Source organism: Eptesicus fuscus, chromosome 10, assembly GCF_027574615.1.
Source record: "Eptesicus fuscus isolate TK198812 chromosome 10, DD_ASM_mEF_20220401, whole genome shotgun sequence".
Lineage (NCBI taxonomy): Eukaryota > Metazoa > Chordata > Mammalia > Chiroptera > Vespertilionidae > Eptesicus > Eptesicus fuscus.
The window spans coordinates 18,031,794-18,056,185 of record NC_072482.1 but is presented as its reverse complement, the minus strand read 5'-3'; the positions used below and the strand labels follow the sequence as shown (position 1 = coordinate 18,056,185).

Sequence of the window (24,392 nt, the reverse complement as noted above, 5' to 3'; positions counted from 1 at the left end):
TGTGAAGTTTTACTCATTCTCACTCCTTACCTCCAATCACGTAGAATTGAACATTCTTTCCTTTATGCTCTTCTACACTTTGTACAGACTTCAAACAGATAATATATCATTCCTTTAAGCAGTTTTAGAAACCATGTTAGACTCCCCCTGCTACCATGTACGCTTAGTGCTTATCCCAGGACCTAGCATGAAGTAGGTGCTCAGTTAATGATTGCTGTGTGTAGACAACTAAATGAAAAACTGAACAAATATTTCAGCACAGCATCTCCAGGGGCCAGGAACCAGCAGTCCCGGGAGCTGGCGTGTGGTCGTAGCAGTGCTTCTCCACGTGGTACAGCCCAGCTGTGGCCACAAGAGGCTTCAGAGGGGCTGGGAGGGAAACATCTGAAATTAAATAGCAGTGCCTTTAGTCCATGAAGCCTGTAATGACATATGCATGTCAGCTGATTAAACTGCACTGAGAGATCAAATTCCAGGTAGCAGAAATGAAGAAAGAAGGAAGAGAACATCAAATTGTAGGGACATAATTATTGAAAACCTATGTTGTTAGGCAATTTGTGAGATACAGCATGGTTTGCAGAGAGTCAGGGTGTGCACAGAGGTCCGGGAGACTCAAAAGGCCAACTTGTCTTCCAGAAAGCCAACGCCATTAGGGGCAAGGTCTCCTGGGAGCTTTTCACATGTGAGATAGAAGATGACTTCTTTCACTGTCTTGGAATAAATACTTCAGAACCCCCTTGTTTGTGTCAGATGCAGAGGCACGATGTGCGATAACAATTCCCATGAAAGGGTATAAGTGCATATGGTAGTGCTTTAGAGAGAACTGGTTGAATGTACTGTGATTTTGTAAACATAGAATATAAATAGAAAGTGGGATTTTTCTAGTGCTCATTTTCTCCTAGAAGTTATGAAATACTTGTTCAAATCAGGAATTAACATCCCAAATATGAAAGGATCGAGGGGATGCGCAATAAACATTGGCTGCCTGAGTAAATGACTTGCTCCTGATAGAACTATGGGCACTGAAATTGCTCCTGGATCAATCTTTGAAGGGCATCACATAGTGTCTGAGTCAGGAAAGCTGGCAGGGAATAGCTTCTCTCCATTTGGCTGGCATTAACTTCTCAAGAAATTAGGAGCTAACTGCAGTATGGCCACCCAGGGCTCTCTGTATCTTGTTTCCTATCAGTAAATCACAGAGAAGTGGCTTCTCAGAGGCCAATCAGTTAAGGAGGTTAGCGGAAGAGTTTCTGAGACATAATAGTGCTCTACTGGTATAATAGTGGACCAACAGTGTGATTTGGCCACTGAGACAGATAACATGACTATAGGCTATATGCACGGTCATAAAGTTTCCTTCTCACTATGCAACAATCAGACTGCAGCTGCAGCTCAGTGACCAGTTCTGGGCAAAGTGCTTTCAGAGTGTCACTAGTGAGTAGGAGACTATTCAAATAGGGAACCCAACCCAGCAAAAGAGGGCTGGCAAATTGTGTCATCTGAGCAAATATATATATTAGAGGCCCGTTGCATGAATTCGTGCATGGGTGGGGTCCGGCCAGCCTGGCCAGGGGGAGGGAACATGGGCAGTTGGCCAGCCTGCCTGCTGGTCGAACTCCTGGTTGAGGGGACAATTTGCATATTAGCCTTTTATTATATAGGATATACACTGAGTGGCCAGATTATTATGCGTTCAGAGATCATAATAATCTGGCCACTCAGTGTAATTGAAGGGGCTGGAGATTTTATTTCCTCTTGTTTTCTGGAAGGTAATAATAGTCCTCAGGGGAACAAGAGCAATCTCATCAAATACTTGAGGATCTGTATCTGAAAGATGAGCTAGATTTATCCTGAATGGGCCAAAGGGTGCACCTAGATATCAGATCAGTATAAAGAGGAGCTTTCTAACAATTATCCGGAGATGAACGGTGTCACCTCACAAGGGAGTAAGCCTTTGATACAAGATGCCTGGGAGCCGAAGCTACATACTTGTAGAGGAGATTTCAACGTTGGGTAGAAAGTTAGGCAATAAATATTGGGTAGTGCGGAGTGTAAGTTCATTCAGGAAAAAGGTCTCCATTTCTGGCATAGTCCAGTCAGTACATGTTAAGATAGGATATGATAGTTTTCATTTGCTAAATTTGCAGAGGCTATACGTGTAGTGATAAGAGAAAAATGGAAAAAACCTTAGACATCATTAATGCAATTCAGTCATTCTATAGGCTAGGCTAACTGTTGTCACTCAGTCATTTAGGGGCAGAGGTAAAAGAGGTTTTTCTCACTTACCAATGGTTTCCAAATTTGTCCAGGTAGCTTGAGGGGTTGGAAATGGAGTCGGAGGTTGGGGTGGAGGGTGGGAGTGAAAGGCTCCTGGCATCAGAGCTGCTGTGCTCATCCAATCCAGTTTTGCATTGGTCTTTGTTTGAAAAAAGAATTCCACAACTAAAAGTTCAGAAACTCTTGTTTATACCAAATAGCATCTCCTCTATCTCCTGCAGTTCCCATAGTAGAGATAATGAAACTCACTCCCTGCCTCTTAAAATGCCATCAACCACTTTTTTGACCACCTATCACCATAAAAACCCAACTGGGAGTGAACAGGCTGTACATATTTTGGGAGTTACTGGCTCAGATGTATTATTTTCCCTCTAACTTGCTTTGCCACTGTGTGTCACTGCGCTAATTTTCCTGAGCCATGGCTTATTCTCATGAATGTATTCATCTAGCTGCTTCTAATCTTTTCTCTCACTATTGATCCTTCCAATTTGTCCCATTTTTGGGGATTGAAAAAGGCCAATTCCCTCATTTCAGCAGTATATAAAACACATTTTCATCTCTCAATATCCTACTGCATGTCACCGAAATGGCACTGGCGTATTTATTTCCTATAAATCCTATATATGCATTCTCAGCTTGCTTTCTCATATCTTTGTTGAGCTCTGTTGGCTTAACTATTTGTGTGTGTGTGTGTGTGTGTGTGTGTGTGTGTGTCCTAACCCCACCTCCAAATCCCGGTTTCTGGTCAATTGCCCTGTGTGTTTCTCAGCAAGATTCATTTGAGTTTCTGATGCTTGCATATTTAAGATATTTATGCCTATAATGCTTGAGTGTCTTCCTTTGTGACATTTAAGAACACCGACTGCTTTATTATTGGTTGTACACTTGGTTTATCGCTGTTCTGAATCAACGATGAGGATGTAAAACAATGCTTGACTCTAGGGACTGCAGATGACACCTCTCTTCAGCAAGATTCATTTCTATTCATTTGCTGATACTGTCAGCTTTCCAACCCTGGGAATGTGCAAAGCTCAAGCAATTTGCAAGTTATATTTTTGGAATGTTATCTAAAATGTTTTCTGCATGAGCATATTGCTTATATATTCATTTTCTCTCCTGCCTGATTTGAATGATTTTTATCAATGTGTGGTCCTCACAGTTCTTTTTGAGAATGCTTAGAAATTTATTATTTTTATCTTTACTACTAGATTCTTTTTTTTTAAAACAAAACTTTAACTGCTGCTTTACCAAATAGCATTTATTGGGATATTTTTGCCCAATAGGCCACTTTCTTTTTTCTGTGCTATCAACTCTCTAACGGAAAATTTCCATTCATCCTAAATATTAGGATACCATGAGCCCAGTTTAGCTTAGCTAAGCACTCACTGCTGGTCATGTGTGGACAATTTGAAGTACAAGTGTTACCATAGTTAGCTAAATATTAATAAGAAGGGAGCAGAGGGAGACAGATACTAAGCCTGTTTGCTCCCCCAGGAAGCTACAACTTATTCACTCCAGGGGATCATAACATTCACTGCTGAGGATTCATATCCCTCTTCCCCCTCTTTGGTATTGGGTGGTCTGGAAGAGTAGGAAGAGGTAAGGACATGCTCAATAGAAGTGAAAATGGCAGAGGGAGAGGTGTTTGACCATAGAGGCCTGTCAGTCTAACCTGGGGAAGGGGTCACAAGACCACAAAGCTTGGGTAATTGATGGGTTATTTTGAAAAGCTCCTGGTTATAATCCCAGGTAAACAAAGAATCTCTCTCACCTGGCTGGAGTGGCTCAGTGGTTGAGTATCGACCTATAAACCAGGAGGTCATGGTTCGATTCCCGGGTAGGCACATGCCCAGGTTATTGGCTCAATCTCCAGTAGGGGGTGTGCCGGAGGCAGCCGATTAGTGATTCTTTCTCATTATTGGTGCTTCTGTCTCTCTCTCCTTCTCCCTCCCTCTCTGAAATCAATAAAAAAAATATTTCTAAAAAATGTATCTCTCTCCCTGTCTCTCTCTCTCTGTCCCACTTACCCCGTGTGTTCAGGCATTCCCTCTCGCCCAGGAGCATGGGACTATGTGGGTCTAGCGGCTACCAGGCCCACAGCAGACTGCATGGGCTCCAAAGGACTAAGCTTTAATATGAAACAGAAACTCTGGACACTGGCCTTTGTTCTGGTCTTGCTGAAGATGTGGTTGGACCTTTTCCATGGTGGGATGAACGGAGATGGGACACTGGGAACCCAGGAGGGGCACGCTTCTGGTTCGACCTGAATAAATCATCTTGCCACACCACAATCTCCCATGCGTGGGTTCGTGGAATTATTTTCTCACAATCCTGTGAAAGAGCCTAATTGCCATCAACACAAGGAATGATGTACAAACCCAGAGGTTATAAGCTCAGTTCTTAAATATGGTGAATACTAATGGCTAATAGTTGTATAGTGTTTTCCATATTAAAATATCCACCTGGCAGCCTGCTGTCCTGTCTAATCAAGCAGCTTTGGTTATTTTGAGACAAGTGACCCTTGTGTTGAAAAATACAATTAATTGATTTTTAAAAAAAGAAATTCTGAACTTTGGTAAATAAAGGAGGTGAAATTTAACTCACTTTAAGTTTACCCTTTCTCCCAGGTAGAAACTATAACACTCCATCTCTCAGCAAAGAAAACGAAAAACAAAAGCAAACAAACAAAACTCCCATTTTTGCTAACTCCTGCTAAGGTGTTAATGAACAAATGTATAACTAAACTTTTAATGTTTACCACTAGTGACTGCAGTATCACCTTCCCCAGAGAAGTTTGCATCTTGATGGAGAACTGTTAAGAATGGTAAGCTTTCAAGATCAAAGGAATGAAATTACAATGATACGTGGCCCTGAAATTGATGTTTTTGGAGATGATGTTTTTCTTGCTTGTCAAGCTTGCAATTTATCTCATACAGGCGGCTCTGAGAAAATTGCTAACATGGGGTCTTTGGGGCAGAAAAGTTCTGACTAAAAGCTATATCTGATATATTTTCCTTTTTACTTCTCTGTTTCATGGGAAGTTTGGCGATGGCAGTGCCAGTGTGTGTGATTTAGGGCCTGTCTTGTTTTACAGTTGCTCTTGTCGTTACTTCTTAGAATATTCTGGAACAGTCTGAGATTTGGTGATTATATTTCTGGTAATAGTAAAGTTGGTTTTTTGGTTGTTTTTTTTTCGTTTGGCATTTGTAGTGGAATAATTAAGGCTTACAAGATGTAGAATTTGACAGTTGAGGAGATCTTGTTAGTGCTTTCCCCAGATTGGGAGTAGATAGGAAGAGTGACTTCTAGGTAAGAGTGACTAGGCCTCCACTGTGGTCAGCATAGATTTCCTGGTTTTAGCTTGTTCTAATGATATTCAGATATGCATAATAGTGGTTTTTTTTTTTTTTGTTGTTGTTCTTTTGTTTATTTCTCCCCAGTAACAGGAATTGAAAATAACCCCAAATCCAGGTGTGTTGGCTGCATACAATTTCATTTGCATACCACGTAGAGAAAGCCTGGACAGTATTTTTGGCATCTTAATAACATGCCTCCAAGACAGGAAAGAGCCACGCAATTCATTTTCTTTGACAAAACTTTAATTAGAAAACCAGACTCCTCTGATTATAAAAATTACACAAGCTGATAAATCTTGGTAAGTTATATAGAGAATAATTTTATGAACATTTTATACCTAATAAAAAAGTTAAAATAATTAACAGCATTCATGAGATTAATTTTGTTTTCACACAGTTTTCTAATATAAAAAAAGCGTATAGTCATCAACCTTTATATAAATCCATATATGTTTGTAGTAGCTTTTCATAATGGGAAGGGACAATATTCATATTTAAATAATGATGTTAGTAATAGGCAATGAATCAAACCTGCCAAAAGCTGAAGCATGATGAAATTTATGATCGGAGTTGCTCAGGGAACTGGGAGTCTTCTGTATCCAGCCAAATGATCTTTTAGACAAAACCTAAACCCAAGAACTCGTATAGTATTGTCCCACTTGGAAAAAAAACAACGACGTATGAGCACTGTTGCTTTATATATTTTCAGAACGATCATTTTTTCTTCTCTTTCAACAGTTTTGTACCAGAGCGGTAATAACCATGTGCTGGTGTATTGTGTTGCCTACAGAAAGTGGTGTCAGATCAACAGTAAACTGGAAATCAGACTAGTAAGAACAGACACGTATTGACAATACAGTTTCAACTGAATATGCAGTTTCCTGCGGGGCCTAACCTCTGTTCTGGAATATTACATCATTCAAAAACAGCTTCCTTCTTAAAACTTCCATCCTGGAGCAAGGCAGCCTCTCAGTGCCTTCCTGGCCATTGCCTTTTGGCAAGATGGAAGAATACCTCTTGTGTCCAAACAGGAAATGAGGAGTCAGGGTAGCATGAAGTATTCCTATGTAATAAGTTACATTTCTTCATCACATTCTATTTTTTTCCATATTACATTGGCATGCTGACCCAATTTCATATCATTCACAAACCATTGTAACCTACAGTGTTTCAGTTAAAAGTGCTGCTGTGTTTTTGCAATAGTAGTCACATAGAAACGCTGTAAACTCTCAATTTCATTGGAGGATGGCACTAGAAATGCCGTGAATTAAATCATCTAATAAAGGCACACTACACTGAGCCCACAGATAGCAAACACACTGATGGTTGTCATTAAGTATTCTTTTGCAAGCTGGCACTTTAACACTTACATCCCAAAGTTAATTTCATTGTGATCATTTCCTAACACACTGTAATTAGAGCTAATTCGATATCGGTACATTGAGGACTGAGGATAATATATTTAAGGAAGACATTCATTTCATATCTTAAACTCAAAACCAAGCACAAACATCTGAAATATTTCAGTTGTTTCAATTTGTAAGCCAGAGTGGTAGAAGCAGACCATCTATGGACATTTGAACTTGAGCGTTATCCAGGCAGCCTCTCGTTGTACCTTCCCTAGGAAGTGTTTTGCTAGAAATTATATGCCAAGTGAGAGCCTGGAATAAAGACCCCAGTGATTATTGGAGAAGGAAGGTTCTCAGATAGAAGTGTACTTAATTTTATAGCAGGCACCCCAAATTTTAAATTGAGTCAAACATAAAATAAATCTGATTTAGTTACTAATATTTATCACCTTGCTCCATCAATAAATTCTTAAAGTAGGATAAAGTAATGTATATGAAAGGAAGTTGGATCAGTTTAGCTTACCTCAGCTTCAAGATTCAACTGGCTAAAAATACATATAAATAGCTATTTCAGCTGAGAACAAGGCAGAGATGAAAACATTAATGGAAATAAAAGAGTTACCTCGTCAACTATCATGCCAAGCAACTATCATCTACAAAACTTAGAGAAAACTTTGCAGATGCTGAAACCTAGGTGGTATAATTAATAAACTATTTTCTGCCACAAGTAGTGCAATGCTGCTTCCCCAACATAAATTACATTATTTGGGAGAAAATCTAACATGGATAACCTAAGGCATGCAACCAAAAGCAATGACATTTAGACAAGCAACAAGGCTCACTCCACTAGCCATCTAAGTCAGAATATCTGTGGCTGAAATTAAATAATAAATTTGCTGACATTAAAGAATCACAAAAAAGTTCTATACTAACAAAAATGTAGAAGATGAAAAACTATGAACAAAAAGGAAAACAATACAACAAATATCACAATTGTACAGAAAATGCTTTCTATATTTCTTCCTGAATTGATGAATTTGAACTATGAAATGTCTCCTTAATTTTTTTAGCCATTAAGAGGACTAGGTAATTATCTTACAGAACCTGTGATTTAATTATAAGCATCTGTGTTTGAGACTAATTAATGAATCATTCATGTGAGCTTGGAAACAGCAGGTAGAATACCAATAAATGATTCATTTCCTGGGATGAAGAAAATGTTCCTGAGCATCAGATGATATATTTTACTTATGCTTATGTCTGGCTGGCTCTGGGTGCTTGTGTACATAGTTCTAAAATTCCAGCTGAAAATGGCTTGGTACCGTATCTTTGAGTTTCTTAGCTGAGCAGAAAAAGTAGCATAGCAATTGCATGATAATCTTTCATTTTCTCACCTGTATTCCCTTTTTGTTTTCCCACTGACAAGCTAGGATAGGAACGCAGTTCCTGCCGTGTCAAAGAAAACCATGGCTTTTGTTAAAATTTAAGCTTCTGATAAATATTTAAGAAAATGAAAGGCTAGATGTTAGTATTACCTGGCAAGGAATTCATAGGCAAGAAATTTTCAAACTTATTAGTAAGTCTACTTGAATTACTTATTGGACAATGAGATACATCGAATGGCTTCAACTTTGTAACTGAAACACTTGGAACTCTCAAGTTCCTCCTGAAATTGGTCTCCCTCCCTCCCTTCCCTCTCCCCCAAATATTTATTTCATGCTTCATGTGTGCCTGGCACTATTCAAGGGTACTTGGGTTACAGTATTTTATAGACCAACAACAATAAAAAATAACTGCCCTCATAGAGCTTTCAATCTACTGGGGACAGACAGACAATAAACAAAGACCATAGCAAGGAGGCAACGAAGCCGACTGTATTTTTAAATAGTTATGAAGGGCTTTCTAATGACATGATATTTAAATAGAACCAAAATAAAATGTGAAGAATACCTATGGGTATATGGGGAAGAGGTGCATTCAGGGTAGTGAGAATAGCAAGCACAAAGACCCATGGAAGTGGGGGTAGGGGGAGGGGATATGCTTGGTTCAGAGAGGACAAAGGGCTTCCCTCCATCATACCTCTTGCACCACAATTAACAGCTTTGGAGAACTGAATCCTTTGCTTAAGCAGATCCATTGCATCTTCAAGGCCTGATGGAAGTCGCATTTCTTTTATGCTGGGTTCCCCTTTAATGCCTGCCAATAGGCTCTGATATGCAGATTATCTTAATTCCAAAGTATGAACCATGCAAGTTATCGTCAACCATTTTCTGTGTTTTATCACTCATGACTATTTTCCCTTTTAACATCTTCAAATAAATCTCAAGCAACTTAAAGGTAGAAACCACATATATATTTTCTCTATCCCTTATAGTATATAAAACTGAGCTGAAGGTAATAAATAAAATAAATACATAAAAATTGTAATAATTAATAAAAAGAGAAACCCACAACGCAAAACAAGAAATTCAAAGAATTTTGAGAACATGGAAACAGAAACAAAAAAACAATAGGTTGGAACTCAGTTGATAAAAATTTTTTTTCTGATTTGTCTGACTTATGTCACTGTCCATCCTAATATAGAGCTTATATTTATATATTTATAGACTCCTTACTCCCCTGCAGAAAGCGGGGCCCATTTTTCTTCTTTATCACATTATTACTACCCATTCTCCTTACTGTCTGCCTTCATTTATGGTTTTTTCCTCTCAATTTTTATCTCCAGTTTCCCAGGGTATTGTTACTTAGCAGGGTCAGGGCTGCTCATGGGGCAGAGCATTATAAATATACCAGAGAGGAGAGCTACACACTTTGGGGGTATGGCTGGTTCGTTATGCCATTTGACTTTCATAAGTAAAATGTTTTCAGGTAACTCCTAATATTCCCAGGGTAAAAATACAGTAGGCCTTTAGATTATTTGAACCATGTGCTAGAGATTCACCATGTGCTACTTAAGCAGGGTAATTAGGTCAGGTATTAACAGGGGTGATAAAACACTTTATAAAAGTTAATTATTTCTCGTTAGGTAAGATCTTTATAAATTTTAGACTTGAAAACCCTTTAGATACATTTTAATCAGTTCTTTTTTGAAGATAGTAGAGTCCAACAGAAGAATAAATGTTGATGTGTCTCATGCTAATTTGAACAAAGAAAATAAGGTGCTACTTGATGCCTCTCAAACCATTATTTTGGTGAAAGACTATATGTCCATCTCCGTGCAGTGCTTGAGATCTCACAGTCTGCCCAATGCTAAAGGTCAGACTAGATAGGCCCTTTGGAACCTAGCACTAAGAAGAAACAAGATTGTTTTCCTCCACCCACATATGAACTCCTTTTCCCCAAATTAGTCATGATTTTTTCTTCCTTTAAGCCATCCCTTTGAATATGCCTTAGTCATTGACACACTAAGCAAAAGTGAGTGGAGGTGGCATCGAGGCAGGAAATGACTCCTTTTTGCTGATGTTCTCTCAAATTAAACAAATTTCCGTGTGTGTATGTGTGTGTGTTGTGTTTGTATGTGTTGTGTGTTTCTTATCTGTGCCTCAGTTCTTGCCTGAGTCAGGTCTATTTCTCAGTATTTCTTCCCTTGGGTCAAATTATGAGTTTTGGAAGTTGCTTACATCTGATGTTACTAACTTGTTTTAGGGCATAATAAAAAGCAAAAGGATTTATACCCTCAAGGTTTTATTTTCTGCATTGTTAATAAAATTACTCAATTGCTGCCTGTCCTTCCCATCCTACCTTATCATTTTGTCCAAAACACAACTAGCACTCATCTATACGCATTTCCAACAAACGAAAAAAATAACAGAATAACTGTTATTTATTATGGCAAACAAATATTAGAATAAATTTGGACAACATTTAGATTAGGTTAACAGCAGGCAAATTGCTCTTGCCAATGTTTCATAACACAACAGTTTCAGTGAAAATAGTCACTTTCATATTTTTGTGAGACATTAAGATGTTCCTCAGAATTATTTGAACATTGATTTGTCCCTAGCACAGCACTTGGGCCATTACTTGGTACACTATAAGTACTTAATAAATGATTGCTGGAGCGTTAGTGAATGAATGACATGGCTGGTTCATTATGCCATTTTACTTTCATAGTTTCCAATTGAAAAATTTCTTCCAACCAAAAATTATTTTTTATCATTGCCAATTTATAGTTGTGGCTTCTTATTACTGAAAAACAAAAACAAACAAACAAGCAAAATAAGTGCTCTAAGTATTTAGATAAAATACATAAAGAAAAACTATTGGCACATTTGGTAAGAGATCTTTGTCTTGTGTTGGCATTTTGAGTGTGACTCTAAGTTTCAATAAATTCTTTATCGTATCTTATCTGTATAAGTAAGGTGGCCTTTTGGGGATCTAGTAATGGTAGACTTTTAAAAAAGAATTATAGATTTGTTAATTATTGCTTTTTCTAGACTATGGCTTAAAAAAGTATCCCTACTCTGGTGTACATCACAGTTAAATAGCTGTGATATTGAGACCAAAAATCTGCGTACAGCCATTTTCAACAGACTATACTGTTTTTGTTGATAGATTTTTTTCTTTTTTATAAAGAAAAAGTTATAAAGCTATCAGAGAAATCTTACTCAAATGTTTTATTTATGACCAAAATTTCCCAACTATCTTAGAATGCTATAGCATTTTTCAAATGGATGAAAAATAAAATGCCAACTCCTTTTTTCTACACCATTTTGACATTTCTTTCTTCAGATTTTACTCTTTTTGATATATTTCAACTCGGTTTCTATTTATTTACTTCCAATTTTCTGAATTTCTACTAGAACCAAAGGGCAAAATCAGACTCTCAATCAAGTTACCCATGTTGATGAGTCATTTTCCCTCTAGTATATACTCTTCTGTAAGAACATAAATCACTTGATTATCTAGAAAGCAGCAGTATTATTTAGAAAATAAGAACTAATTTCTATACAGGCTTGTTCAGACTGTTTATCTTAGAAATTTAATAAATCTTTATCTGCATACCAGTATTAGAGATGGGCCTCTCTAATATGACATTTCCTAAAGTTTGCTCCACATAGCATGAGTTCTTTAATATGACCCGTGAGCATAGGGTTCCATGGTCAAATACATGGAAAGTGGAATTTTCTCTCTACCTCACTTGGAAATTAATTGTACCCATCAAGGCTAATTTGAGGAGGAGACCAGTATTGAAGCCATTTGGAGTTTAAGTAGTTCCTCTTAATGAGACAGGAAGAAAAATATCTTCAAATGGATTGTACTTAATACTTTCACTTTAGAGTTAATGTTTGCCAATATCCTTTGTATTTTTATCTGATACTAATGATGGTCCCATATGCAGAGGCAGATAAATATTTTGTGCGGCCCGAAGCCCTTAGAGTTTTGGAGTCCCTTTATAAGAAAATAACCATAAAATGATCTTACTTTTGTAGATGTTATATAAACCTATGGCAATGTGAGTATACTACCTTGGAAGTACTCATGTAAGCAAAAGGCCCTGAAACTTAAGTCCTGTTAGTTACATGCTGAATCTGTATCACCCCCCTTGGAAAATAATATTACGTATGTTATCACTTAACATGATAATATAATATTGTTTCAGTTTCATCCCTTCTGGTCCTTCTTCCCACATGACACACACCCTACAGTCTTAGAGTTGACAGATTTAGCAAATAAAAATATAGGATATCCCGTTAAATTTGAATTTCAAATAATTTTTTTTAGTATGTCCCAAATGTTGCATGGGACATATTATACTAAAAACAAATAAAAAAAACCTATTCATTGTTTATCTGAAATTCAAACTTAACTGATGTCCTGTATTTAACTGGAAACCAATGTATTCTAGTCATAGATGAGTTAATACCTCTCTGCTCCCCCCAACCAACAAAAAAAATTTTATATCAGGACTTCTCTGAAAATGATATATTCTTTCATAATCCTTGCCTCAGTTCGTTGTTTCCTAAATTTTCTTCATGAGAAGATCCTCTTGGGGAACTTGCTACAAAGGGAGATTCCTAAGGCTCACCCCTCTTGAATTTAATGAGCTTTCCTGGTGAGTTTATGAACAGGTGAACTTGGTAAACATGACTTTAATTCAGGTTTCATTTTTTCAGCCTGGAGTGTCCTTGTGTACTTTGATTCAGCCTTTCAGGACTCCTGAGAAGCTGTCCCTCATCATCATACCCTTGCCTGGACAGATTTAATCCAACCACCTTCAGAATGTCCAAGCTGTTCACAGGCTTCTCCTGCAGCAATTTGCACAGTGGAAGTGTGTTTCCTCAGACCAGTAGCATTAGCACCTGAGGACTTGTTAGCAATATAAATTTTCAGGCCTCATTCCAGACTTACTGAATCAGCAACTCCAGAGGCAGGACCCAGCGATCCTTGTTTTAACAAGCCTTCCAGGTGATTTTGGTGCACACTCAAGTTGGAGAATAAGTCCTTTCAATTAATAACCCTTACTCTTGTTCCACTTATGTGTAGCTGTCTCACCTTTCCTTTGCTGGTCTAAATTATCTGAGTGGTAGCAGCTGCACCAGGGTTTTTTTATTTGTTGTTGTTTTTATTTTGCATTCATTCTCAGTGCCTGGCACATACAGGATGTTTAAAAATGTTTGCTGAATGAAAGATTTGGTGAGGAAATGAGTGAACGGATAATTATGGAGTTTTTGCAGTAAGTTATCTAATGACAGCGGTGACCCATCAGGTATACCACAAAGCTAGTGCACGACTGAGCTGCTCTGGGATCCTATGGTGTGACATCAGGGCTCCAAGATCTAAACGTTTTTAAATTTTCTCAAGATGCCACTTGCTCCTGCTTCCCTTATACATTCATCTTTGTTCAATAAAATTGTACACTACAAAGAGTTCATATGGATTATTATCTCTGGTCATTTTAATGCTAATGTTAAAAAGCATCCTATATAATAAAAGCCTAATATGCAAATCGACCAACCGGCAGAACAACCAGTCGCTATGACGCACACAGACCACCAGGGGGCAGACGCTCAATGCAGGAGCTGCCCCCAGCCTGCAGGCCCCAGGCCAGCCAAGGCGGCAAATGGAAGCAACTGGCAGCAATGGCGGCAGGGGGTAGGGCCAGCCAGCCAAGGTGGGTGCCAGCGGGGGCCCCTTGATGGCCTCACCAGTTGCCCCACAGATCAGCCCTGATTGCCAGCCAGGCCTAGAGACCCTACACGTGCATGAATTTTGTGTACCGGGCCTCTAGTATATCTATAAAGGCGAGGTGTTTGCAGGTCAATTATTCCATAGGAACAGTATTAAATTAGAGACAGGCCATCTACTAAATTATGTAACTGCTATATGTAAGGATATGTTGTAAAAAATTACATTTTACATACATATCCAAAATTAACCAATGCTGATTGTTAAAAATTACATCTTATCTTTATGATAGAGTAGAAGTATTTGACTTACACAAAACTTTTAGAGAAGATGATTAAAAACAAGCTCACTAATTGGGGGAAGAATGGTGATCTTGTTTCTAAGTATAAGTCATCTGAAAAGTTAAAATTCCATAAAATGCAAACAAATTTCAAGAATTATTTTCAAGTTGTATTGATGTTTCCATCTGTAGATTAATCTAGATATTGTGAATTTTTAGACATAATACATATTATACAGATAATATTATATACTTTTACAATTTAACCTGGAGTAAAGCACAAAAGATCAGATGTACCTATCAGTTTTCCTAAAAATTTTGTTTCCTCTTGGACTCATTCTTTTTTACTCTACTGAAACAATGTCAATAAGATGAACCAATTAAACCAGTTTTCCCCCCAAGCTAGATATGTGGAGAAACAAATCAACCATTCTATACAGAATAATTCCCTGATATATTGTGGTAACAACAGGTACTTTTGGATATCAAAGCCATAGGAATATGAATTTTAAGATATGATTTAGAGTATTAGGGTGAATAGATCATTTAAATAGTTATTGCAATACCTTATCAAACCAACTAACATATTTAATTGTTATTCTGCTGCTTTGGGCACTAGAAAATTCTTGGGTATCTAGGCTATAGCTGGACATAGGTTTTTGTGCTATACTATTGATTGCATTCATTTCTTCCTTTTTATTTTCACTGCCACAACCTTATTTCATACCATTATCATTATTATCCCTCTAACATATTTTTGGTCCAGGTTTTTCATCTCCAATTCATTTTATATTTATATCACTGCAGACTAATATTTCTTCTAAATCCTGACACTAATAACAATGTTTTTAAAAGGTTATTTCAAAAGTTTATCAAAATGATTGTTAATTCTTCAGTATGACACTCATGGGATCCTATACCAAACTTTTCTGCTTCTACAAAATTCAACTTCTCTACTGGAAAGACGCACTCAAGCAAAATTTGAGTTCATTGATCCAGGAACACATTCTGTGCTTTTGTTTCTTTATGATTTTGCTAACGCTATTCACATCACATGGGATGCTCAGACCAAAACTAACCTCATCTTAAGTGCTCTTTAATACAATGTATTTCTATTGGGTTTGACTCCACCAGAAATAATCTCTCTACCCTCTAGGTATGCCCTTTGGGACTTTACAAGTTCTTGCTTGCCACAGATGCCTTTGTATTATGACTTTTAAATCTTCACTCAACATAAGGGCTCTATCAGTTTTATTAGATTGAATTTGTTGACTCCGTGGTCTAAGCCACTGGCTTTGAAATTTGGCTCCACATGAACTCACTGGGGGAACTTACAAAAATACTGAGACCTGAGTCCCACTAGTGGAGACACTAATTTAAATGGCCTGGCATGAAGTCTGGGCATTGAGACTTTAACAATCTCCGTAGGTCATTCTGATATGCAGCACATTTTGAGGACCAAAGTCTGCTAATTCTAGAATTACCCTAATGTCTTTTAGAGTTGTGTGTGGGCCACAAACTCCTATGGCTATTTGGCTGGTGGATGTATGTCCATCCAACTCTGTGAATACATAACTCTTGGAAGCTCTAAAATGTGGCTTCCCCACACAACTCCAACTTTATCTTTAACTGCGAGCAACATTATTAAGAAATGCTTATTTCAGGCTTAAAGGTTAAAAAATATTCCTCCAAACTTCCTTATAATCCTGCTTGCTGGTTTTGGGGAGCACTGATTATTACTATAATTAAGACTCTAATTATAAAAAAGAAAAGGTCAATATATAAATCAATTCATTTAAAACTAGGTACATTTTTATATCCTCCTGTGATCTCCAAAGAAAGTAAAAGTGACTCTTAAATATATGACTTAAAAATAGTTTTAAGCATTTTAACTAGAGCAGTTGTCGGCAAACCATGGCTCGCGAGCCACATGTAGCTCTTTGGCCCCTTGAGTGTGGCTCTTCCACAAAATACCACAGCCTGGGCGAGTCTATTTTGAAGAAGTGGCGTTAGAAGAAGTTTAAGTTTAAAAAATTTGGCTCTCAAAAGAAATTTCAATCGTTGTACTGTTGATATTTGGCTCTGTTGACTAATGAGTTTGCCAACCACTGAACTAGAGCATTGTCTTAAATTTCGCATATAGAAAAGAGCATAGAGAAAAATCTACGCACTTATTTTCATCACATACAATTTGCATTTGTGTCTTTCTGTACAGGCACCATTCCTATTGATTTATGATGAAAAGAAGATGTGCTGCACCATAGGAATAGGGTACTTGCTCACAATGTTTTCTTAATAATCTATAAAGTAGGAATAACAATACCTACCCTATTAGGCAGGTATTATTTGAATCGTTGCCAAAACTAATAATATTAACTGAGGTGATTAGTCTAAGCATATTAATTTGAGTTGTTTTTCTGGAAGGTTTGGATTCCAATTGATCCATGTCAGTCTCTCACTCTTGCACATTGAGAGACACCAGGTGTGTATGTGGTGACCAGATGGCCATAGGCACCTATGGCAGAATATGATGACATTCCACTAAACAAAAGAAGCAAACTCATGCCCTAAAATGGCTCTTGCAAATGCTATATTCTAAGCAATTTAGATTAAAATGTAAGTGTAGTTGCTGAATTTTTGGGTCCTTTGCTTTAACAGATAAAACACAGAAAGGGGGCGGTGGTGTTTATATTGTGTAAACCTTTCACTGCACTCAAGCCCAAGAGTATAATATCTCAGAACAAGCTTTCCCTTCATGATCTCACTTTCAACTCCAAACAGTTCCCCATACTTGGTGATCCTTACTTTCAATATTCCACCTTTAGTCACTCTCCTTTGGGTTCCAATGATCTCATATTTAATAGTCTTCATCTTGGACCACCTGCTTTTCAGTCTGTATGTTCTTATGTATTCCACTTTCTTCCAAACTATGGTGCTCATGCCCTCATCTCTGTCTAATAGAATCTTATCCAAGTTTTAATGTTGATCATTTCATGATGCCTTCCTGGAACATCCCAGGCAGAAGTTTTCTCAACAGATCATAGGTGCCTCAAGGTCAAGAGTTTTGAATACTAGTATTTCCTCTGATCATAGCACCAATATTGGTGCTCCTAAGTATTTGCTGAGTAAATGAACATAATCCCAAGCAATATAGAGCTGCTCCAGGAACCCATCTTGACCCTAAATTACACTGAATTTCTGGTATTATTTTTTTAAAGGGTTAACAGCTAACACACTTTTGTAGATTTAGATATGTCAACATTTTTTACCCCTTCCCATGTGTTTATTTAAAACAAACAAACAAATAAGCTAACAAACAGAAACCAAATAAAAATTTTAGAAATTTAGTTAAGCTGTTTATTTTACTCTTCAAGTTTCCCATTTGTGGTTCTGGTTTTCCTTATTGACCTCTTTTTTTTTTCCATCCCTATCCTTTGGTATTTTTTTTCATGTTAAATCCCATTCCCTTTTATTTCACTATCAAGATGTGTATAGCTGTAGGTAGGCTCTAGTATTTCAACTTATTGGAAAGGATAGTTAGTTTCAAAATACCTGAAATTTATCCTTTAGATGAGGCCTTATTTCTGTGTATCTAGTTATCAAGAAGAATTTCAGAACATAAAATAAGACAAAACAACAAAAACATCCACATATAGAGCTTCACAGATTCAGATTATTAAACAACTCACTTTTCATTAGGTCACAGGCAGACAAGTCAGAGGCAGGAGAATTCTTTCATTTATTTCTTCACTGAATAAATAATCAGCAACTGTCTGCTAAGCGGACGGATCAGTAATATATACTGCTTGGCATGTCAGTTGTCATTATTAAAAGCAGCAGGGAATTTCAGCTTGGTGCACATATACATAACAATGAGTAATTATTTTCCCAAACTTTAGTGCTTGCAAATATGTTCACCTATCCAGTTTAATTTTCTAATTTCTTATTTCATGCCTTTCTAGCCATGCTCATTCTCACCTAAAGGAAAAACATGTTTTAATTACTCTAAGGATAATTATTTTATAAATGAAAAAAATTGAACATATCTAAACAAAAACTATTTTCATATTTAACTATTCCCTATTGTGACTAATGGAACTAGATTTTTGTTGTTGTTGTGAAAATAAGAGGACAATAGTCAGAAATGCTGTAAATAACTTTGCCTAGTGGCATTATAGTAAATATAACTGAGATGACACTTTTCCAAGTAGCTAAGGCTTTATTGTTCTTTTTCTTAAGGTTTTTACCTTTAGGCTTCAGATCATAGATTTCTTAAACAGAATAATCCTGAGGAGTTTTACTAAAATTATCATACTTCAAGGGAGGAAAATAAAAATGAAACAAGGAAACATTTGATTCCTCTTGATTGAGTTATGAGATGAATATAGTTACTCAATGTATCTTTACATGTGCAAACCTATGAGGAATAATTTATTTATTTTTATTATAGTTAGAAAAAACTAGTTATAAATTGTTTCTTCACTTTTAGAGAATGGAGGAAAATTTTGAAAATGAACCAACTACAAGCAATTTTGATATTTTTGAGGGGCTCATTTGCTTCTTAGAGAGTGGGATTTCCCTACTTCGAAGATATTTTGGGATGAAAAGATAACACATACTATTTTTGATATTGACATTTTTGTTCAAAATTTTGTTAAGCTTTCCTCAGTAAGTATCTTTAGTTTTAGAGCCCCAAATAGTTACAAAGTAGAGAGCTTTAAATGTCTTTTTAGTTTATTTGCACTATTTTAGGAGTGATAAGTGAGGCTGTTTTCATGAATGAAATGTAAGAACCGAATATTAAAAAAAAATAGTGTTCTTAGAGGGAAAGATATCTGAAAGTGGTGGTTTGCTATTGGACTGTATTGATAAGACACTGGAGTCCAGTAATTTCATACTTTTTATCATTCTTCCTTGTTAGAGAAATTAGCATTTTATTTAGCCAGGATTAAGAATTAGTGGGTTTTTGTTTTGGAAAAGAAATGAACGTGCTCAACTTTCACTTTCATTCTTACAACTTGTCTATGTATGGGACAAGAGAGTTTCATCCTAGTGATTTTCGTCTCACTGATTCTAAAGCTTCCAACAGTGACCTGTGCTTAAGAACTCCAAATTAGCCCAAAGTAATAGTTATGACATCAAGTGGAAAAGAACAGCTAAGTAAAATGCCAAATACTGGTAAGTTTGTTTCTTTCTTTTTGCTTAGGATGAGCAAGTACACGGAATTTTGCCTCCGTAAATAAGAAGTTCACTTGGAATTTTTATTGAAGGTATTTACAGATAATTTGAATATTGTGCACCTCACTCAGTAGCCTCAAAGTCAATGTCAGGTGAATTATCCTGAACCAAGCATTGTGCTCTGGGATGTCTGTAGAGACAATCAAACAACTGTCCTGAGAGATTGTATATTAATGGATGCCATATTAACCAGAATGCCCAAATAGGACTGCACATATGGTTATTTCTTTTACATTTAGCCTGGTCTCAATTTACAAAGTGAAAGAGCATGAAGGAGAGGTGATAAATCATATTGCTTTGTGGCTTTAATATATTGCCATTTAATCAAAAGTTGCATGCCATTTTGTCTTTAAATACCCTTAGGAGGTAGCTAAGAGAGATCTCTGCCCTTTACAATCTGTGACAGATTTCCTACTGAAGAGCAAAAAAGCCTATTGCTGAAAAATATGCATAACTAATAAAAAAGTATAATAAAATTGTTACTTAAACTCTGCCAAACTTTGGGATATTTGCATTGATGAGTATTAGTATAATTTTTCAGTACCCAGCACTTTTATGTTTGAGAAGGATGCCAGAATTTCTTGATTGTACCTCAGAATAGATGCTGCATACTGCTGCAGGACTTGCAGGAATATGATAGTTTGGTCTTTTTCCAGCTCTCTTACTGTGGCTACCAATAAGCCAGCCAACCAACCAAATGGAGTAATGGAAGCTATTTCCACTTCCCGGGGAAGATCCTCTTGGCCATCCTACATTAGATAACTTAAATGCTTCCCAGAACATACTGGAGACTACCTGTGCCAAAACCCAAGGTGATAAATTACACACAACTGGAAAATAACACAAAATAATCTCCACTTTTCTTTTACATATAGCAGTCTCTCTTAGTTACTCCTAGGGAATTCTTTGGTGAATTCTTTGCCAAGTTCTCTTTTCTCCACTGGTTTGACAGAGCTCCTGTTGGTAATATGGTTGCTCTAATAACCATGGAAATAGAGGAAAAAGAGACCTTTCTGTTCCTCTGTCTTGCCATGTCATTAGCCGTGTAAGAAACTAAGAACACAGCTAAAAATGTCCCCTAAAATCCCATTTCAGATAAGTACAAACATGTGACATGAAGCAGGGGCCACACATACCCAATAGATGTTCTTACTCCCCTGTTTCTAAAGTTTCTTTGTGTGTTTTTTTTTTAGTCTTCTTAACTAGCTTGACTTATGAGAACTTTCTTAGGAAAAACTTTAACTGAGAAAAATAATAGGGACTGACTTTCTATAATTCATAAAAGTGAAAACTTAGCAATGATTTTTATAAATATTTAATTTTCTTAGGAAAAATTTCAACTGGGAAAAATAATAGGGACTGGCTTTCTATAATTTATAAAAGTGCAAATTTAGCAATGATTTTTTATAAATATTTAATACATTAAAGTTATGTACCTTATAGAGGTTCTCAGTTTAGGGTATAAGCCCATTTAATTATGACAGCATCTTTACAGGTGCAAAAGAGATGCTGTTATCTGTAGGCTAGTCATCTGTATTAGTCTAGTATATGATTTTTAAACCCTATATATTTCTCTCTTTGAATTGTTTTTCATTTTGTAAAAAAGCAAGTGACTTTTCTATCATCAATAGAGAGGTCCTCATTAAGTACAGAGAAAACATAAAAACGTATTCATTATGTCCCAAGTATGTACAAAATCAGATCAATGCCAATAGCCATCCCTGGGAATGAATAATGCTTATCTGGGAGCTTGCTTGAATCTTCTTTTCAAGGAGTATCCCAGTAGCCCATTTTCACCCATAAAGTGATCTATGGCTCATACTTGCTGGTTCATGCTTGGAAATTCAGGAGCACTTTCTCTGTAAATATGAGATTATGAATCTGACAAATGAGAAGAAAATATTCAAGTGGGATATATTTGCATATAATCAATTTTCTAGCAGTTAAAAATCTATAGTTTTAATGCACCATGCAATTCTCTGTGCCGTATCCTAAACTGTAAAATATATGGCATTTACCCCACCTGTTCCATCACGCCTACATACAGATATCCTAATGTCTAAGCATGTGGGCTCATTTCTCAACATCTTTTTAATCTTATTCCAAATGTTGCCTGACCCAACTCCACGAAACTTCAAACACAGAACATTGTCTCTTGCCTTCTATCTAAAATGATGGTGACTCAAATCTTGGCCATTTAGCTTAGAAATCAATGTAATTTATTGCTGTTATAACTATACATAGTCCCACCCCTGCTGGACCAGATGCAAAGAGGCTTTATTGCTTCCATTATGATTTTTCTGCTTTCATTTGGGTAAATATATTTGTAGTCATGATTTTGGAGACAAACCAGTAAAAAAAAATAGCTCATTTTTCCTCTACACAACATATTGTCAGATCATTGCTTACAAAGGGTTGGTATAAATGCCTGCACCACAGTAATGATGCTGAGTTTTATATTTAGATTCAAGATGGGGAGATTTCAAGGGCATGGCAATTCAGCTATAGATGGGTTTGGAATCAATGTCATAAAATTGGTCACAAAATTTTTTATGACACAGAAAGAGCAAAATGTCTTTTTCCTTTCCTTTTTTTTTCAAGGAATAAAAGTGCTTCTAGATCTCTTTTGAAATAAATTACAATTTTCAGGTTCACATTTGAAAGGATTATTAATGCCATTTGCAAACACCAACAAAACAGACTGAACAGAGAGATCCCTCTGGGAAGAGGTTAAGCAAATCATTGAATTCTCCAATCAATAGTAGACACCATCTAAATTCCAGTTTCAAGGCATTGTATTCTCCGGATCACCATGAGATGAGCAAACACAGGACATTAAAGAATGCTTAAGTACTGACTGACACAGAATCTGGTAGGTCCTCTACCTGGAAGCCAGATTTAGCCTCTAAGTTTTTCCAGAAGACATTCTAGAAGAGGTTGCTGCCACTGACACCCAAGAAAGGCAATTGTTCTTCTTGGGAAAGAACTTTCTATGGAATTTAGGCCCTAGGACCAAAACCTACAAGGCATTTATTACTAGGTGATATGATAATTTTAATAAAAGTTGCAATAACCATGAAAATAGTGTCTTTAAAAATCTATGTACTATTAGTAACAATGCATGCATAGTGCCAGGCATTCATTAACTATTTGGTCATAAAAATATGTGACTGTAATTATGATATTTACAGCCAATGTATAAAAATACATCTAATTCCGAATGGCAATGGTTAATCTCTAGCTCTAACCACAAGCCTAGAAAGATTAGCTTATTATGGGAAGGTGTAATGGGTAATTACAAAATGGACAAAGCTCTCACCCTCTTGAATTCAACATTCAAGAATGGCTATTATAGAATCATAGGAGCTTCCTTTGTCACAATTCTTCTTCTAAGCTCACAAGGTAAAACTAAAAATTTGGTGGGAATAAACAGGAATTAAATGGGAAAGGGACACTCACATGATACAACCACAGTGGAAAATAATTCTTTCATAGAATATTCATGCACAACTTTCAAAGAGGTTCACAGTTCCTGAAAGAATTAATTGGATGACCTTTAAGTACACCCTTCATTTAGAAAAAAGTCAGTAAGGTTGAAGTTAGCATATGATTACCTTTAAGTATAATAGGTTAAGAATTTAACTTGTAGCCAAATCTCTTTCTACAATTTAAGTGAGTACCTCTTTGAAGCTTTATTAACCATCATGGAGAGTAGGCTCTTATGGTTTCTCCAATTTAAATATAAATTCTGATGGAAGAAAACAAATTCACATTCATTTTAAATTAAGAAAACGTGTGGTTTTTACAAACTTGAAACCTCTCACTTTAAGGAAAAAAAACATGTTCCAACAAAATAAAATATTCTACATATCTGAGGCATATCCTGAAGGTTTCTTCTCTTCTAGGAGTTGATTGGCCATCTTCTAGCAGTATATAAGTTCCTTATTTGGACACCATCATTATTTCACAAGTGGACAAAGAACAGGAGGAAATTTGAAAAGCCAGGGAGAGTTGCACACAAGCTATTGAAAAAGGCAGAGGTTGGGTGTTAATCTGCAAGTCATGATCTCATATTTTAGAATGTATTTTGGCATTCAGTAAATGGAATTCTTGGAAACATCTGTTCCAGAGTGAGGTTGGGAGGTCATATGATGCTGTTAGAGTCTTCCTGGACTTAAATTACTGCCTGGGGCTGAGTTAGGGCATTTGAGTGGTATATTAACTCTTCCAGAACAAGAAATTCCATTTCAGTGATTTATTGCTACAGTTCACATAGTATTCTGGAAAAGAAAATGTCCTTCTAAAATTCCACACCTCTAGTCACTTGAGCAATGAGAAATTCATATTTATCTTAGTCACTTTAATCCTTGAAGATATAGCCCCCAAAAGAACTATTTTTTCCTCTTCCAAATAGACACTATGTAAATGATATTAGAAATATCAGTGGTTTGGCAATATATGCCACTATTCCCATATGCATTTGGCACCTGGCATGCTCGATTCTTTCTTTATGTATCATCCTGCAACATTCTGTGCATGTGCAATTGTAGGTAATTAAGGAAAAAGTAGGCAAGCTTTTTGAAAATTGGTAAGTGCTTGGGAGGATGGCATGACCTGGAAAGAAGTGGAGTGATATGATAATTAATGGATTTCCTCAGGTGATTACCTCTCATCTTTTGAAAGAGATGTAAAGAGGGGTAAAACAAATCTTCACAAATAATTAATAAACTGTGAAAGAAGAATCCTGTCCTCCACCCTCCCACC

At 36.6% G+C, this 24,392-nt stretch overlaps 1 long non-coding RNA gene across 3 annotated transcripts in view; it reads left to right on the top strand.

The window, feature by feature from the left end:
- The window catches only part of LOC114226956 (uncharacterized), a 48,593-nt gene that overhangs the window by 10,080 nt on the left and 14,121 nt on the right, over positions 1–24,392 (top strand). The window contains exons 2-3 of one of the 3 annotated variants that reach the window (XR_008557234.1): positions 5,042–5,101; positions 6,372–6,463. This is a non-coding gene — a long non-coding RNA (uncharacterized LOC114226956). Of the gene's footprint in view, positions 1–5,041; positions 5,102–6,371; positions 6,504–24,392 lie in introns of those variants that run through there. The other 2 variants (XR_003613055.2, XR_003613056.2) reach the window with 2 other exon arrangements.